Here is a 17732-nt window from a genome sequence, read left to right on the forward strand (position 1 = left end):
CTTGGAATGGAGGAAGACCAAAAGTGATCAGTCGGGGGAAAAGGCACTGTTTCTGCCTAGTTTTAAACCAGGGATATTTTGCGTGTCAAGCAAACATGATAACCACCACACTACACTACAATTTACGACAGAAACCAATTGTGCCCAGATTTCTCCTTCTAAGGCTTTCTCAGCTGCCAGTGTATATCCACTCCCTCAGTTTCCTTTGAAGAACAGGACAACAAAGAACTTACTTTCCAAACTCAGACAGGCACAGAAAAGCTGCAATGTCTCATCCAATTTGCCCTTCTCACAATGAGGCCAAAACGCAGGCAAATCTCGTAAGCAAGAAACCTCACATCCACTCCACTTCTCCATGGACATTTCCCTGCCAGCTCCTCGGGAGCAACCAACAAGACAAGAAACCAAAAATGCAGTAAAATCAAGGGCACGTTTCCCACCACAGGTTTCACTGACTGCGAAGGGTCATATAGAAATGTTTTGCCTTTTCATACCTGAAGACTTGGTTATTCTCTCCTTCCCTGAACTGGAATGGAAAGCAAGGAGATAGGTGTGAGAACAAGCACTCCTAAGGAAAGGAAACAAGAAACCCAGCATATAACCCATCAGCAGGAGATTAAAACCTGGGCTACACTACACAGTTAGGCCCGCCGACAGCATTTTACGTTGTCCTAATTACCTCACGGTGCACACTACAGCCTTGTCCCATCCATGTAAGTGCCCTGCTACACCCACATAGTAACTCCAGCTCCTCAAGAGGCACGGGGATTACGTTGGGGTCGTTAGGATAACACAGTGTCTGTGTAGACACTGCCTTACTCACAGGGGCTGCTGGCTGTCTTGCCAATGTCATGGCTTCCGGCTGGCTCCCTTCATGGCTGCCCTCCGCTCCCTGATCCCAGCGGGGCTGCACCTGCCTGGCTCCTCGCGGGGCTGCTGCACGAAAGCTCCTGGCTCCCAGCGCAGGGAGCCGAGAAGCCTGGGCCCTTGGCCCCCGCCCCCACTCCTGGCTGGGAGCAGGCAGGCAAGAAGCCCAGGTGGCCGGCTCCCACTGCAGGGAGGAGGTGGGGAGTCAAGAGCCCAGGGGGCAGCTGGGCTCCCAGTGGGCAGCTGCGCAGAGTGAAGAGCCCCGTTTCTCAGCCCCCCCACACTGCCCCTCTTCATTCGGTGGAAGCACTCCTGGTGAAGACACACTCCGACGACAGAAGAAGGGGAGTGGGGACAAACTCAAATTAAGCTTCTGCTTCCTCCATCACGATCACAAGAGAAACTGAAAGAAAACTCAAGAGGAACAAGCCTCCTCTCCTTTCATGCGCCCCCATCACAACCCTCCCTGCTTTGTTTTCTGCCTGCATTTCCTTTTGAAACTGCAATGGCTGCTCCAGAAAACAATCATGTCTCTGAATTCACAGCAACATCCTGAGGATGATAAAAGTATGAAGGAATTCATGGTCCTATATGACATAATAATAATAATTAATAATAATAATTAATACATTATTATTTGTATTGCAAGATTAATCTTTCCGTTTTGCAGATTCAGCTCCACATTGATTCTTGTTGCTCTTTGCAATGTATCTATCTATCTAGGCAACACTATTTGCTGTTGTTTCAGGTGGAGCACTCAGCGTGTTAACGTTTTTCTGACAATCTGTGTCTCGAAAATTCTAGCCAATATGCCTGGAACTTCCAAGAACCGTCAAATTATGAAGGAATTCCAGGTCCTTTTTTATATTACCATTTATCAGTAGTTATTTGTAGAGCAAAGATTAATCTTTCATTTTTTTTGATCCAGCTCTATGCTGATTCTTGTTGCTATTTGCCATGTATCTATAGCTATCTAGCTGTAAAGGCAACCGGTTTTTGCTCTTGTTTCTTTGTATTTGTACACTGCAACTTTTCAGCCCAAGCCACATGACCCTGATTAATGTGACACCAGCCAGCCATGGGTGATTCATTGCACTGTAGACATATCCCAACGTTATGTCTCCACAGCGATTAAAACACCCAGGGCACCTGTCTCAGATCCCAGGGCAGCTGACTCAGGCTTCTGGGGCTGCAGCTGCAGGGCTATAAAATGACAGTGGAGACAGATGGGCTTGAGCTCAATCTCTGAGGTCCCATGAGGGGTGAGGGTTTCCAAACCCAGGCTTCAGCAGGAACACCAGTATCTGCACCCCACTTTTCAGCCCCACAGCTTGAGCTCCAGAAGCCCACATCAGGTGACCCAGGCCAGCCCTGCTGCCATCTTTATCCCGGGAGAGAGGGACTCTACGGGGACGTCTCCATTGCAGTGTCAGCCCAGGGGTGGCAGGCTGTGCTCAAAGCAGCACCCTGGAAGCCCCATAGTCACCACTCTCATAGAATCAAGGTACGATTTGTACAGAGTCGGCCTGGTGAGCTATCATTGTAAAAGTCGTGATCTGTTGAAGGCTAGTGGCTGAGTGGATGGTGTGTGCTAGGCTTGTCTGGGAAGTGGTGGAGTTTTGCTCTGGGTGCATCACTGAAATATGTGATGAGGCTGGGAAATGGCCACCGCCAGCCTTTCCGGTGTGACGCTGGAGGAGCCAGACTCGCTGCTGGCTCAGTGAAGGTATCCACGCTCCCAAGGACTCTCCCAGGAACCGTGTACAATGCGGACTCCTCCGAGACAGCCCGGAGACAATGGACACTGCTTGACTCACATCATAGCAGAGGAACTTCCTAAGAAGTTGGAAGAAACTATGAAAGAGGGGAAGAGACGTCATGACTTGGCCTCTCTCCCCCGCAATTCAACACCTTGCAACACATCTGGAGGACAAAGACTGAACTGAAATAATTCAGAGATCAGAAGAGAATAATAATAATCCATTCAAATCAAAGTCCCCAAACAGACTAGTATTGGTTTCTCAGCAGAAAACTTTCCATGTGGGGGACTTTGTTTTCCCACTCAGACCTTGCCAAGGGAAGCAAAGAGAAAATCTTTGACTTGCCTCCTTCAGAACGCTTGGCCTAGACACTCTAGCTGTGGGTCACTGTCGTGGCCTTGCTGAGAACAGGGGCATTTTAATAATTTGCAGAGGTCCCAGGGTGTTTGGGGGAGATTATGAGGCTATTACCTTTTGAGATAAAAGCTAAGAAATAGAGAACGAGACAATTCTTTCATACATCTGGCCTTTAGACATATTTCATTTAAAGCAGGGGGTCTAACATGCTGTGAGAAAGTAGAAATGTTGGAAGCTCAAATAATTCAGTTTTTTCTAGGTCTTGTGCGTGTGTAAATGGCACAACATGTTAATTTATAAGCACATCGTTCTTAACTTCATTAAATATTATGTGGTGTATTAACTATATCAAGTGCGTTGTACAATACAATGAATTTTCCATGCGTTGCCCAAAACATATTTTTAATATTATTTAAATGCACCGAACTCCTTGAACATAAAGTTGTTTATTTCATTCCTGTGCAGTGTGTTGGTAGCTCAGTTAATTGAGTTTATTGTCACTCTGTGTGTGTGTGAGGTACAACACAATAATTTAGTGATGCTGAAAACGTTCCCTTCTCCCTCCGGAACTGCCTTGGAATCACCTTCCCTTTGTAGATTAATCTACTCCTGTGTCTGTTTGAGGAAAATATGGTTTCTATGAAAAAAATTCATTGTTTATTTAAAAGGACTGACACCAAACGGCCACACTATGGGGATACAACACCATGAGTAAGAACAGGAGGACTTGTGGCACCTTAGAGACGAACAAATTTATTGGAGCATAAGCTTTCATGAGCAACAGTTCACTTCATCAGATGCATGCAGTGGAAAATACAGTGGGGAGACTCCTATACACAGAGAACATGAAACAATGGGGGTTACCGTACACACTGTAACGAGAGTGATCAGGTAAGGTGAGCTATTACTAGGAGGAGAGCCGGGTGGGGTGGGGATAACCTTTTGTAGTGATCATTGGAATTAATTTGCAAACTGGATACAGTTAACTTGGGCTTGAATAAAGACTGGGAGTGGATGGGTCATTACACAAAGTAAAACTATTTCCCCATGTTTATTTCCCGCCCCCACTGTTCTCACATGTTCTTGTCAACTGCTGGCAATGGCTGACCTTGATTACCACTGGAAATCCGAGAAAAAAGACTAGAAACCACTCTGCTCTCGACACCCTCCCATCCATCTAACACAGACACACAGACTTTTCTAAGGCATTAACTTTTCCTTCTCCTTTATGATTCTTTAATGCCTCTGGAAATACCAATTCCTAGAGGCCCCTTTCACAGAGCAAACAACCACAGAGCAATGAGAAAGCTAGGGGCTGCCAGGTTGTTGAGGGCAAGTCTTGAAAGGGATGCACAAACAATCCAGCTGGATCCCCGGCAACCAGATGTGGGGATTAGCTGCACAGCTGTGGCTGCTGCTCTGAGGGGAGCGGCATAAACTACCTGCCTGTGGATGCAGCCCACCAGCTGGTTCTCCTGGGGCAGATGGTGAGTGGTTGGGCAGGGATGCTGCACCGGCTGGGGTCTGAAATATGAACAGGGGTCTAAGGAACCTCAGCATCACAGTCATCAGGAGTCCAAGCTGCTTGGGGTGAGCTTGTGGGCAATGGCCCAACTGGATTGTTTGTGCATCCCTTTCGCCACGTCCCTTGTGATCCACCAGGGCTTGCAGCACCATGGAAGAGTACCCCTTGCGGTTTATGTAGTGGCCGCCCCGCTGTTCCGGGGCCAAGAGAGGGATATGCGTTATGTCTATCACCCCGCCGCAGTCAGGGAACCCCAGCGCATTAAAGCCATCCACAATGGTCCGCACATTTCCCAAAGTCACGACCCTTGATAGCAGCTGGTCAATGATTGTGTTGGCTACTTAGATCACAGCAGCCCCCACAGTAGATTTCCCCACTCCAAACTGATTCCCAACTGACCGGTAGCTGTCGGGCGTTGCAAGCTTCCGCAGGGCTATGGCCACTCCCTTCCCAACTGTGAGGGTGGCTCTCATTTTGGTGTCTTTGCGCTTCAGGGCAGGGGACAGCAAGTCGCAAAGCTCCATGAAAGTGGCCCTTATGCATACAAAAGTTTCTCAGCCACTGGGAATCATCCCACACCTGCAACGCGATGAGGCCCCAGCAGTCTGTGCTTGTTTCCTGGGCCCAGAATCGGCGTGCCACGGCATGAACCTGGCCCAGCACCACCATGATCTCCCAATTGCCACACGCCGTGCCATCTTTGTCCATGTCCTCATCAGTATAGTAATCGCACCGTCGTCGTTTCCTCGCCCCGTTTTGCAGGGACTGCACATACTGCTGGATAATGTGCGAGGTATTTACAATGGTCAAAACTGTGGCAGGGGAAGAGGTGCTGTTTGGTTCGTGGTAGCCGAAGAAAGGCGGGAAATGGTGGTCTTCTGTGGCTTTCACGGAGGCGGGAGCCCAGGACAGACAACCCGGAGAAGCTCGGAAGCGTGGCACCAGCGGGAGAGCAGAGTTGGAGGCAGAAGAGTTCGATGAGGAAGAGAAAGAGCAGATAGTAGAGATTACATCGGAAGGGGAGAGGAAATGAGAGGCGGATTCATAGTTGCAGGAGAGCAAGCGGTGCACCGTCTGCTGAAAGCAGTACGGCGTCTGCATGCCAAAAAGGCGTGCAACGATTGTCTACCAGAGCTTCCTGATGACACGCACCAGAAACACCCGCAAGAATGTTTTTGCCCCATCGTGCACTGGGAGCGTAACCCAGAATTCCAGTGGGCGGCGGGAACTGCAGGAACTGTGGGATAGCGACCCACGGTGCACCCGCTCCGACGTTCGATGCTAGCCTCGGGACTGTGGACGCACTCTGCCGAATTCACGCGCTTTAGTGGGGACACCGAAGACTGAATGTCTAAAATAGCTCCCGAAATTTCGAATCGAATAATTTTGAACTAATTTCGTACTGTACACGTACCGTTAGAAAAGTCTTTGTGTGTGTGTTAGATGGATGGGAGGGTGTCTAGAAACCACTCAGCTCTAGTCTTTTTTTCTCTGATTTCCGTTAGAAAATCTAAAGCAGGGAGCAAGAAGAGTTGCCTTCTCTGAGGCTTGAACTCAGGACCTTCAGATTATGAGACTGATGCGCTGCCCGCTGCGCTAAGAAGGCTTGGAAGAGCTTTAGGCTCGGTGCTTATAGAACCAGCTGAGCAGCGGGGAACAGCAGAGCAGCAAACAGCAGGAGTTTGCCTGGGAGTTCACCTGGAGTGAGCCCACTGAGGCTTACACCCTAACGACTTCTCTGAGGAATTACTGCATCTCCGGAGGAAGCTCATAGTAGGAAGGTAATATGGATGGGGAGTGTTCAACTGTTGTGACCTGCACTGGATGTGCCATGTTTGTCTTTCTTCCAGAGGACAGAAGCGACTTTGTCTGTACAAAGTGCAAGCTGGTCTCCCTATTGGAAGAGAAGGTTCAAGGTCTGGAGCAACAGGTATCGACCCTGCGTTGCATAAGAGACACTGAAGATTTCCTGGACAGACGTCAGGATATGCTTCTATGGGCACAAGGTTCTGAAGATTCAGAGCAGGCTGCGCAGCAGGGAGAGGAGGACTGTGAAGAAATCTGGCAACATGTGACCTCCAGAAGAAGAAGGGGGAAAGTCCATGTACCAGCAAAGCCGACACAGGTAAGTAACCATTTTCATGTTCTCTCCACAGGTACCATTGCGGGGAGTGGCCCAGATGTTACGTCTGGGGGAAGGGAGCAGAAGGAGACTCCGCCAGTTGAAAGGCATGAGATGCACTGTCCTAAGGTTGGGGGTTCCACGACCATCACTCCCAAGAGAAGGAGGTGGGTGGTGGTGGTCGGGGACTCTCTCCTCAGGAGGACTGAGTCATCTATCTGCCGCCCTGACCGGGAAAACAGAGAAGTCTGCTGCTTGCCGGGGGCTAAGAGTCGCGATGTGACGGAGAGACTGCCGAGACTCATCAAGCCCTCGGACCGCTACCCCTTCCTGCTTTTCCACGTGGGCACCAATGATACTGCCAAGAATTACCTTGAGCGGATCACTGCAGACTACGTGGCTCTGGGAAGAAGGATAAAGGAGTTTGAGGTGCAAGTGGTGTTCTCGTCCATCCTCCCCGTGGAAGGAAAAGGCCTGGGTAGAGACCGTCAAATCGTGGAAGTCAAGGAATGGCTACACAGGTGGTGTCGGAGAGAAGGCTTTGGATTCTTCAATCATGGGATGGTGTTCCAAGAAGGAGGAATGCTAGGCAGAGACGGGCTCCACTTAACGAAGAGAGGGAAGAGCATCTTCGTGAGCAGGCTGGCTAACCTAGTGAGGAGGGCTTTAAACTAGGTTCACCAGGGAAAGGAGACCAAAGCCCTGAGGTAAGTGGGGAAGCGGGATACCGGGAGGAAGCACGAGCTGGAGCGTGTGAGAGGGGAGGGCTCCTGCCTCATACTGAGAACAAGGAGCGATCAGCGGGTTATCTCAAGTGCCTATATACAAATGCACAAAGCCTGGGACACAAGCAGGGAGAACTGGAGATCCTGGCAAAGTCAGGGAATTATGATGTGATTGGAATAACGGAGACTTGGTGGGATAACTCGCATGACTGGAGTGCTGTCATGGATGGATATAAACTGTTCAGGAAGGACAGGGAGGCCAGAAAAGGTGGGGGAGTTGCACTGTATGTAAGGGAGCAGTATGACTGCTCAGAGCTCAAGTATGAAACTGTAGAAAAACCTGAGAGTCTCTGGATTAAGTTTAGAAGCCTGAGCAACAAGAGTGATGTCGTGGTGGGAGTCTCCTGTAGACCACCAGACCAGGGGGATGAGGTGGATGAGGCTTTCTTCCGGCAACTCGCAGAAGCTACAAGATGGCACGCCCTGGTTCTCATGGGCGACTTCAATCATCCTGATATCAGCTGGGAGAGCAATACAGCGGTGCACAGACAATCCAGGAAGTTTTTGGAAACTGTAGGGGACAATTTCCTGGTGCAAGTGCTGGAGGAACCGACGAGGGGCAGAGCTCTTCTTGACCTGCTGCTCACAAACCGGGAAGAATTAGTAGGGGAAGCAAAAGTGGATGGGAACCTGGGAGGCAGTGACCATGAGATGGTCGAGTTCACGATCCTGACACAAGGAGGAAAGGAAAGCAGCAAAATACGGACTCTGAACTTCAGAAAAGCAGACTTTGACTCCCTCAGGGAACTGATGGGAAAGATCCCCTGGGAGAATAATATGAGGGGGAAAGGAGTCCAGGAGAGCTGGCTGTATTTTAAAGAATCCTTATTGAGGTTACAGAGACAAACCATCCCGATGTGTAGAAAGAATAGTAAATATGGTAGGCGACCAGCTTGGCTTAACAGAGAAATCCTTGCTGATTTTAAACACAAAAAAGAGGCTTACAAGAAGTGGAAGATTGGACAAATGACCACGGATGAGTATATAAATATTGCTCAGGCATGCAGAAGTGAAATCAGGAAGGCCAAATCACACCTGGAGTTGCAGCTAGCGAGCGAAGTTAAGAGTAACAAGGAGGGTTTCTTCAGGTATTTTGGCAATAAGAAGAAAGCCAAGGAAACTGTGGGCCCATTACTAAATGAGAGAGGCAACCTAGTGACAGAGGATGTGGAAAAAGCTAACATACTCAATGCTTTTTTTGCCTCTGTCTTCACGAACAAGGTCAGCTCCCAGATGACTGCACTGGGCAGCACAGCATTCGGAGGAGTTGGCAAGCCCTCTGTGAAGAAAGAAGTGGTTCGGGACTATTTAGAAAAAGTGGACATGCACAAGTCCATGGGGCCAGATGAGCTGCATCCGAGAGTGCTAAAGGAATTGACGGATGTGATTGCACAGCCATTGGCTATTATCTTTGAAAACTCATGGCGATCGGGGGAAGTCCCGGAAGATTGGAAAAAGGCTAATGTAGTGCCCATCTTTAAAAAAGGGAAGAAGGAGGATCCTGGGAACTACAGGCCAGTCAGCCTCATCTCAGTCCCTGGAAAAATCATGGAGCATGTCCTCAAGGAATCAATTCTGAAGCACTTAGAGGAGAGGAAAGTGATCAGGAACAGTCAGCATGGATTCACCAAGGGCAAGTCATGCCTGACTAATCTAATTGCCGTCTATGATGAGATAACTGGCTCTGTGGATGAGGGGAAAGCAGTGGACATGTTGTTCCTTGACTTTAGCAAAGCTTTTGACACTGTCTCCCACAGTATTCTTGCCAGCAAGTTAAAGAAGTATGGTCTGGATGAATGCACTATAAGGTGGATAGAAAGCTGGCTAGATTGTCGGGCTCAACGGGTAGTGATCAATGGCTCCATGTCTAGTTGGCAGCCGGTATCTAGCGGAGTGCCCCAAGGGTCGGTCCTGGGGCTGGTTTTGTTCAATATCTTCATAAATGATCTGGAGGATGGCGTGGATTGCACTCTCAGCAAATTTGTGGATGACACTAAATTGGGAGGAGTGGTAGATACGCTGGAGGGTAGGGATAGGATACAGAGGGCCCTAGACAAATTGGAGGATTGGGCCAAAAGAAATCTGAGGAGGTTCAACAAGGACAAGTGCAGAGTCCTGCACGTAGGACGGAAGAATCCCATGCACCGCTACAGACTAGGGACCGAATGGCTCGGCAGCAGTTCTGCAGAGAAGGACCTAGGGTGACAGTGGACGAGAGGCTGGAGATGAGTCAACAGTGTGCCCTTGTTGCCAAGAAGGCCAATGGCATTTTGGGGTGTATAAGTAGGGGCATTGCAAGCAGATCGAGGGACGTGATCGTTCCCCTCTTTTCGACATTGGTGAGGCCTCATCTGGAGTACTGTGTCCAGTTTTGGGCCCCACACTTCAAGAAGGATGTGGAGAAATTGGAGAGAGTCCAGCAAAGGGCAACAAAAATGATTAGGGGACTGGAACACATGAGTTATGAGGAGAGGCTGAGGGAACTGGGATTGTTTAGTCTACGGAAGAGAAGAATGAGGTGGGATTTGATAGCTGCTTTTAACTACCTGAAAGGTGGATCCAAAGAGGATGGATCTAGACTATTCTCAGTGATAGCAGATGACAGGACAAGGAGGAATGGTCTCAAGTTGCAGTGGGGGAGATTTAGGTTGGATATTTGGAAAAACTTTTTCACAAGGAGGGTGGTGAAACACTGGAATGCGTTACCTAGGGAAGTGGTGGAATCCCCTTTCTTAGAAGTTTCTAAGGTCAGGCTTGACAAAGCCCTGGCTGGAATGATTTAGTGGGGGTTGGTCCTGCTCTGGGCAGGGGGTTGGTCTAGATACCTCCTGAGGGCCCTTCCAACCCTGATCTTCTATGATTCTATGACCCTCCTCCAGGAGTGACAGAGCCTGGCATGTGCTGGAAGAAGCGGGGAGCTCTGGTGCCCACAGACCTGTCCTGGCAGCTTTCTCAGCAGCAAAGAAATCAATTCTCCCTGCCCCTGAGCAACCCACCCACAGCTAATGGCAGCATTGGTGGGGGGTCCCAAGCTTTGCACCAACGTCCACATTTCAGACCTTCCTCTCATGGCACTTTCCATGTGAATTAGGACAAGCAAGCTGGGGAAGCTCCATGGGGTAATAGAAACCAGGGCTGCAGGGAAGGCTTGAATTCACAACCCCAGCAACATTGCCCTTTGCACTAACCACTTGCACCCCTGCAGGGGCTCCTTGGACAGCATTGGGAAGTCGGCCGTGATCGGTCTCTGTGGTTCGCACCTTTGCCTGGCAATTGAAAGGCTGCCGGTTCAAATGTCACTCAAGATGTGGCTTTCCAGCAATGAGACTCCAGTCCATTTTAAAAGGAAGAAAATCTCCTCTATTCTCTATTCTCGTCTAGCCCCATTTGACTCCTTCAGCCTGTCTCCCTCCTCTCCCCCGTCAGACTCTTTCCTTCCCCATTGGAGCCATGCAGAGGGGAGCCCCAGTCAGTCTCTGTCACCGAGAGTCTGTATCCCATAAGGGGAGGGAGGGGTTGCTGTAAAGCATTGATAATGGGTGGGGGAGAGGTGTGCGTGTTTAGGGGGAGAAAGGCTGGAGAACTAACAGTGGGGCCCAGAGAGATTCCCCCACAGACTGGGGAGATCCCCTGCTGCCCACCATCACTCAGCTCTGGGAAGAACAACTTGGGATTGCTTGGGGAAGCCACCTTTAAAAACACAAGTGTTCCATGCTAGTTACATTGTAATAAGACCAAAGCCGCCTCAAACCCAGTGTCACAATCACTGGGACGACTTTGTCCTGACATTTTACCGGCCGCAGCCACAAAGTGAGTCAAATTACGGCTCCCGTTCGGCGTCAAGGCCCACAGACGAACCCGGAGGCTTTTCCTTCCTCAGGTTCTGCCGTCATTTCAGTGCTGGCCTGTTCCGAGATTCGTCGTTGTGCAAAGCAGCGTCAGGCCCTGAAACTGGGCGAGCCCAGAGCAGAGGCTGCCTTCATTTAACTTTCCAAAAACCAACCTGCCGAAACGTGGATTAGCACCCATGCTCCTCCAGCCGCAGGGGAGGCGCCTCATCTGGGCCCCTGGTGCCCATGCTCCAGCAACATAAGACCACGGGGGCCTGGCTCCACCAAAGTCCGGGGCCCGGTGTCTCCCCCAGCCCCGCCTGCTGCCCCCGGGCAATTTAAAAGGGCCCGGGAACCCCCACCGCCATCACCGGCAGCACAAGGGGGCTAAGGCGGCTTCCTGCCCACCCTCGCTCCATGTAACCCTTCTGCCCGTCAGAGTTGGCAGCAACAAGGGCCGGGTTCAATATCTAGGGGATCCATCCCAATAACACAATGCAAACCGGCTCGAGCCCCCACCCAGTGACCTGGGACAAATATGTACCACCCCCGCTGAGCGCCTCCCAGAGGCAATACTTCCCCTCTTGCAAGCACCTAGTCTGAGTGTATCAAAAAGCCTTTTAAAAACAGAGAGAAACAATGTGGCATTATGTTGGGGAAACACCACCAACAGGATTCATAACACAACCCACGAGCAAAAAAAACAAACCCACCCCAAGCAAATTGGGGCGTGCCCTTTCCCTTTGGTTCTTGAGTCCAGCAACCCCAAATCGTCCAACGTCCCAAAAGTCCAATGACCCAAAAGTCTCTGTCCCTGGTCAGGGCAGCCCCAAAGTTCAAAAGTTTATCTGCAGAGCTTTACCTCCCAACCTGGGTGGAGATGGGGGTAGGGGTAAAAGGCACCTTACATGATCTGAAGCTGACCGCCCCACAGCTCCATAGGCCTCCACTCCACCAGCCGCCCCACAAACTGCTTCGCTCAGCTCCGCTCCGCAGCCCACCAGCAGCTCCTGCCGTCCCATGAACTGCTCCACCAGCCTGTCCACGAGGCACTCCAGCCGTCCCACAAACTTCTCCACAATATATTTTCAGGCTCCCCCACTACTTAACACAACACTCAGTGATTTCAGCTTTTAGTCAGCCCAGCTTTTTAGTGAAGTCAGCTTGTAGTAGGGGAGCCTCAGTGCTGGTCCACCATTAGCCCAAAGTGAGCTCAGCAGTCTGTAACGAGACTCCTAATGGAATCCAGATTAGCTCTGAGATTCCACAGTGGAGAGACAAAAGGAAGGACAATTAGCATGCAAGGCCCTCATCAAGGAACCCATACCTCAAAGTATTAATACTTGTCCCCACCCTCTCTCAATTCACAGAGTTTTGGAACCCATGACTCTTGCCTAGCGAGTGCTACTTAGTTGATGGTGAGTCCCTCCATCATAACAAAAGGCCAAGTACAGTTCCCAGCACAGTTCCCATAATCAGGGTAATAACAATTTATTCTTCCTGCCCCAATAACAGAGACACTGGGGATCCCACAGCAGCCAAAGTGACCATTTGGGCAGCTATGGCCGCGTTCTAGGCGGGGTGGGTGTGCCTATGCAAATGAGATCGGCCCCTGAAGTTCTTTTCCACAACTTGCCAGACCTCACCACCAGATGTCAGGGTGAGGCTCACCCTGACACTGCTTACACTCCGTGTGGCCTGCCAGTCTCGGAAGCGGCTGGCGCATCCCTGCAGCCCCGGGGGTGGGGGGATCTCCACATGCTGCCCCCGCCCCGAGGGCCAACTCTGCCATCTGTGGCAATGGGAGCTGCTGGGGTGGTGTCCTTGGGCAGCGATGGGCAGAGACCCCCCACCTAGGAGCTGCTGCCAGAGGGGGGTGTGGGTCGCTTTTGGGAGATGCCTGAGGTAAGAGCTGCACCCTCACTCTCTCCCGCACCCCAAGCCCCAGCCCAGACCCCAACCCCCTGCACCCAAACTCCCTCCCAGAGTCCGCCCCCTGCACTCCCTCCTGCACCCTACCCCCATGCCCCAGCCCAGAGCCCACACCCCACACCCAAACTTCCTCCCAGAGCCTGCGCCCGCACCCCCTCCTGCACCCCAACCCCCAACCCCAACCCAGATCCCGCACCCAAACTTCCTCCCACAGGCCTCCCCCCACACCTGCTCTCGCACCCCAACCCTCTTCCCCAGCCCAGAGCCCACCCCCTGCACCCAACTCCCTCCCAGAGCCCGACCTGCACCCTCTCCTGAACCCCAACCCCCTCCCCCAGCCCAGAGTCCACACCCCACACCCAGACTCCCTGCCAGAGCCCGACCTGCACCCTCTCCTGCACCCCAACCCCCTCCCCCAGCCCAGAGCCCACACCTGAACTCCCTCCCAGAACCTGGCCACCCCACCCGTTTCTGCACCCAACGCCCTCCCCCAGCCCAGAGCCCACACCACACACCCAATTCCCTCCCAGAGCCTGCCCCCACACCTGCTCCTGCACCCCAACCCCCTGCCCCAGCACAGACCCCGCACCCTGCATTCCCTCCTGCACCCCAACCCCCTGCCGCAACCCACAGACCAAACTCCCTCCCAGAGCCCAACCCCTTTCCCTCTCCCTCCCATACCCAAACTCCCTCCCAGAGCCTTAGGCAGATGTGGGGGGAGGTGGACGGGGAGGCAGGACTTGGTCCCATTCTGGAAACCACCAAAAATTGTAGAAACCTGCTGCCCCTGTCCAGCCCAACCTTCTGCGGGTGCCCCTCAGGCCCCACCCGTGCAGGGTTTGAAGCTTGCATTGCTTAAATTCCAGGACACTGGGGGACTTCAGCTCCCCTTTGTCCAGCGGGAACCTTCACCCCACTCCCAACCAGATTCTTGTCCATGGGATGACTGTCGGGGGGCTGGGCCCCTCTTTGTCTTTTCTCTCTCTAGGACAGGCCAGGGTACCTAGAACTGGGGTATCTGAGCACCCAGGACCTTCTATGGAGATGCCCTTCTCCTTCCCCTTCTGTGGTCCCATCTGTCATTGACTCCAGCCTGTTTTCTATCCATCGTCAGCACCATCCCAAGCCAGCTGCACCCGCCTCAAAAAGACAGTGTCTCCTGATGGGTGTAAATCACTGAGCTCTCTCCTCTCTGAGCACTGACTGCCCCTCCGTCTCCTTGCCCCTCAGTCTGGGCAGACGGGAGCTATCCCTCCTGGGCTGGAGGATTCCCCCTTCTCATCCGCTACTGTCCCAAGCCACCCCTTAAATCTTAATCTTAAATGTACCAAGGTGACTTAGGAGCAGAAACCCGCACAGACCTTCCGTGCAATGGGCACCTGCCACGCACTGAGCAGGACTGAAACTCCTGCAGGGAGACTGCTGGGCCACATCCCCTCTGGGCCTGAGCAAAGCAGCAGGGTGAAAAGAGAACTTGGAGATGCTGGGGATCGAACCCAGGGCCTCATACATGCAAAGCATGCACTTTACCACTGAGCTACATCCCCAGATGGGGGCTGTTTGGCATGGATTACGCTCAGAGCCCTCCTGTTTGCAGAGCCTCCAGGGGCCTAACGGCAGCATGGGGGACACATTCCCTGCTCTGAGGGCCAAACACTCTGTCCTGGAGGTTGCTGGTTCTCAGGGGTCACTTTGCAGCAGGGCCAGTTTCTCTATGTGGGGGAGAGAGAGGGCCTGCCCTGGACTCAGGCTGCAGAGATACACTCGGCCCTCTCCCCTGCATTGACTGGCTGGAGCTGCCAGCCCCTGCTGAAAGGTAACGGCGCTGGGGGGCGCTGTGAGTCGCTCAACACCTCACCCCGGTGGAAGAAGTTGGGGGGGGGGCTTTTCTCGGATCTGCTATTTCCACCTGCCTGTAAAGTCCAGCTTTCCCCAGCACATTCACTGCAGTGCACTCGGGTCACTGTTTCCATGGCTGACAGCAAAGAATTGCTCCCAGTTTCCCTTCTATCTGCAGCACGATTAGCCTGTGTCCGTGGTTAATGAGGTGGAACTAGTTGTCGGTGGTTATTCATTCCCCACCTGGACAATTCACACAGTCCCTTTCCTGCTCAAATCCCCAGCACCTCAGTGATCCCGGTAGCAGGGATTAGGTTTTCCCTGAGGCCCTGAGATTCTCAGGGTCCTTTTTTCCCTCCACCTGGAGTGAACTCAGCTTTTTCCCCATCCCAGACACTCCATGAAATAACAACAGCAGCATAAAGAAAGCGGGGAGGGAACATCTCCCGGCCAGGGCTGGAGGTGCCCAGGGCCCCCTGCTTCTCCATTGTTTCCATCGCAGAAGAGGAAGGTTCCTTGGAATTTGACACCCTACTTTGCACAAGGGACAGAGAAAGATCTTGATGTTCCTGCGTCTGCACATAGAAAATTGTCCTTCTGTGTGAAAGAGAGGCAGGAAATGGCTGTTTCTACCCAAATGATCAACGAGACCGAAAGTGACGCTGTGCAATTCACGATCTGGTACTACACTAACTCTGCGGTTACTTAGATGCAGCCACAACCGGCTCTGTGGTTGGCAACCTTACAGAGACACTGCGGGTGATCATGAACTCGAAGCATGTTCCCTTTAAACAGCTGCCATTGGAATGTAACACAGACTAGTCCATTCCTCCCAAGGGGATGGGGTTCTTGTTCTTCTACACATTGTAGCCCATGGAGACCAAGGATCTGCAAATGTGCCTTCATGTGTCTTTGTTTCATTGATGAAAACATAAACTAGACACTCAGAGGATTGGAACTGATTTCAGATGAGGGACCTGTTTGCTAGGTTTCTATGGATTTGCACAGGAAAACACTGAATGTTTCCATTCATCCCTATTCAGTGGAGCTCCCGAACATAATGGAAATGGAAATGTGCTTATTTTTGTTAAGGGAACAGGCTTGTAAGGGGGCACTTGGATTTGAACCAAGGACTACTTAAGCTGCAGTCAAACACTCAACCACTGAGCTACACCCCCCATGGCATTGGCATAGGCAAGTCAGTGATCTTAAGGATTTTGAAGGACAGGCCCTGCTCAGAGAGCTCCTTTTCCATTCCCAGACCACGGGTGGTTTTAAAAATGGGGTTTGATTAAACTTTATCTATACATGTAGACCCCACAGCTTGCCCACCCACCAACACAGCTTCTCCCACTGACACAGCTCCCATCTCTCGGGGAGGTGGATTAACTACACGGACGGGACAGCTCTCTCCCATCCCCTTAGAGCATCTTCATTAGTTATGAATAAGTAGGAAATAACCGACTGAATGGACAGCAACCAATTCATCAAATATTGCTGAGCCTGCATTCAATATGGGTAACTGGTCATATTGGGCTGCATTAGGAGGAGCATTGCCAGCAGATTGAGGGAAGTGATTATTCCCCTCTATTCGGCACTGATGAGGCCACATCTGGAGCATTGCGCCCAGTTTTCAGAGCCCCCTCCCACTACAGAAACAAATTGGAGAGAGTCCAGGGAAGGGCAACAAAAATGATTAGGGGACTGGAACACATGACTTACGAGGAGAGGCCGAGGGAACTGGGATTATTTTGTCTGCAGAAGAGAAGAGTGAGAAGGATTTGATAGCTGCTTTCAACTACCTGAAAGGGGGTTCCAAAGAGGATGGATCTCGACTGTTCTCAGGGGTACCAGATGACAGAATAAGGAGTAATGGTCTCAAGTTGCAGTGGGAGAGGTCTAGGTTGGATATTAGGAAACACTATTTCCCTAGGAGGGTGGTGAAGACTGGAATGGGTTACCTAGGGAGGTGAGGAATCTCCATCCTTAGAGGTTTATATGGCCTGGCTTGACAAAGCCCTGGCTGGGATGATTTAGTTGGGGTTGGTCCTGCTTTGAGAAGGAGGTTGGACTAGATACCTCCTGAGGTCCCTTCCAACCCTGATCGCGGGTTAGAATAACATTTCCCAACCAACCATCAGTTGAGCTAAGCGCAAATCAAGAAGGGTTTCTTCAGGTATGCTGGCAATAAGAAGAAAGCCATGGAAAGTGTGGGCCCCTTACTAATGAGGGAGGCAACCTGGTGACAGAGGATGTGGAAAAAGCTAATGTACTCAATGCTTTTTTTGCCTCGGTCTTCACAAACAAGGTCAGCTCCCAGACTGCTGCACTGGGCAGCACAGCATGGGGAGGAGGTGACCAGCCCTCTGTGGAGAAAGAAGTGGTTCGGGACTATTTAGAAAAGCTGGACGTGCACAAGTCCATGAGGCCGGATGCGTTGCATCCGAGAGGGCTAAAGGAGTTGGCGGATGTGATTGCGGAGCCATTGGCCATTATCTTTGAAAACTCATGGCGATCGGGGGAAGTCCCGGAAGACTGGAAAAAGGCTAATGTAGTACCCATCTTTAAAAAAGGGAAGAAGGAGGATCCTGGGAACTACAGGCCAGTCAGCCTCACCTCAGTCCCCGGAAAAATCATGGAGCATGTCCTCAAGGAATCAATCTGAAGCACTTAGAGGAGAGGAAAGTGATCAGAAACAGTCAGCATGGATTCACC

General features: G+C 51.4%; 3 non-coding genes across 3 annotated transcripts; all 3 read right to left on the bottom strand.

Annotated features, from left to right (window-relative positions):
- Positions 1 to 6042: 6042 nt before the first annotated feature.
- On the bottom strand, positions 6043 to 6115 carry TRNAM-CAU (transfer RNA methionine (anticodon CAU)). The gene has a single exon. It is a non-coding gene; the product is annotated as a tRNA-Met (tRNA).
- Positions 6116 to 14653: 8538 nt separating this feature from the next.
- On the bottom strand, positions 14654 to 14725 carry TRNAA-UGC (transfer RNA alanine (anticodon UGC)). Its single transcript has one exon. It is a non-coding gene; the product is annotated as a tRNA-Ala (tRNA).
- A 1398-nt stretch (positions 14726 to 16123) lies between these two features.
- Positions 16124 to 16195, bottom strand: TRNAC-GCA (transfer RNA cysteine (anticodon GCA)). Its single transcript has one exon. It is a non-coding gene; the product is annotated as a tRNA-Cys (tRNA).
- Between the last annotated feature and the right edge of the window lie 1537 nt (positions 16196 to 17732).

This window comes from Caretta caretta, chromosome 28 (genome assembly GCF_965140235.1).
Source record: "Caretta caretta isolate rCarCar2 chromosome 28, rCarCar1.hap1, whole genome shotgun sequence".
In the NCBI taxonomy this organism is placed as follows: Eukaryota; Metazoa; Chordata; order Testudines; family Cheloniidae; genus Caretta; species Caretta caretta.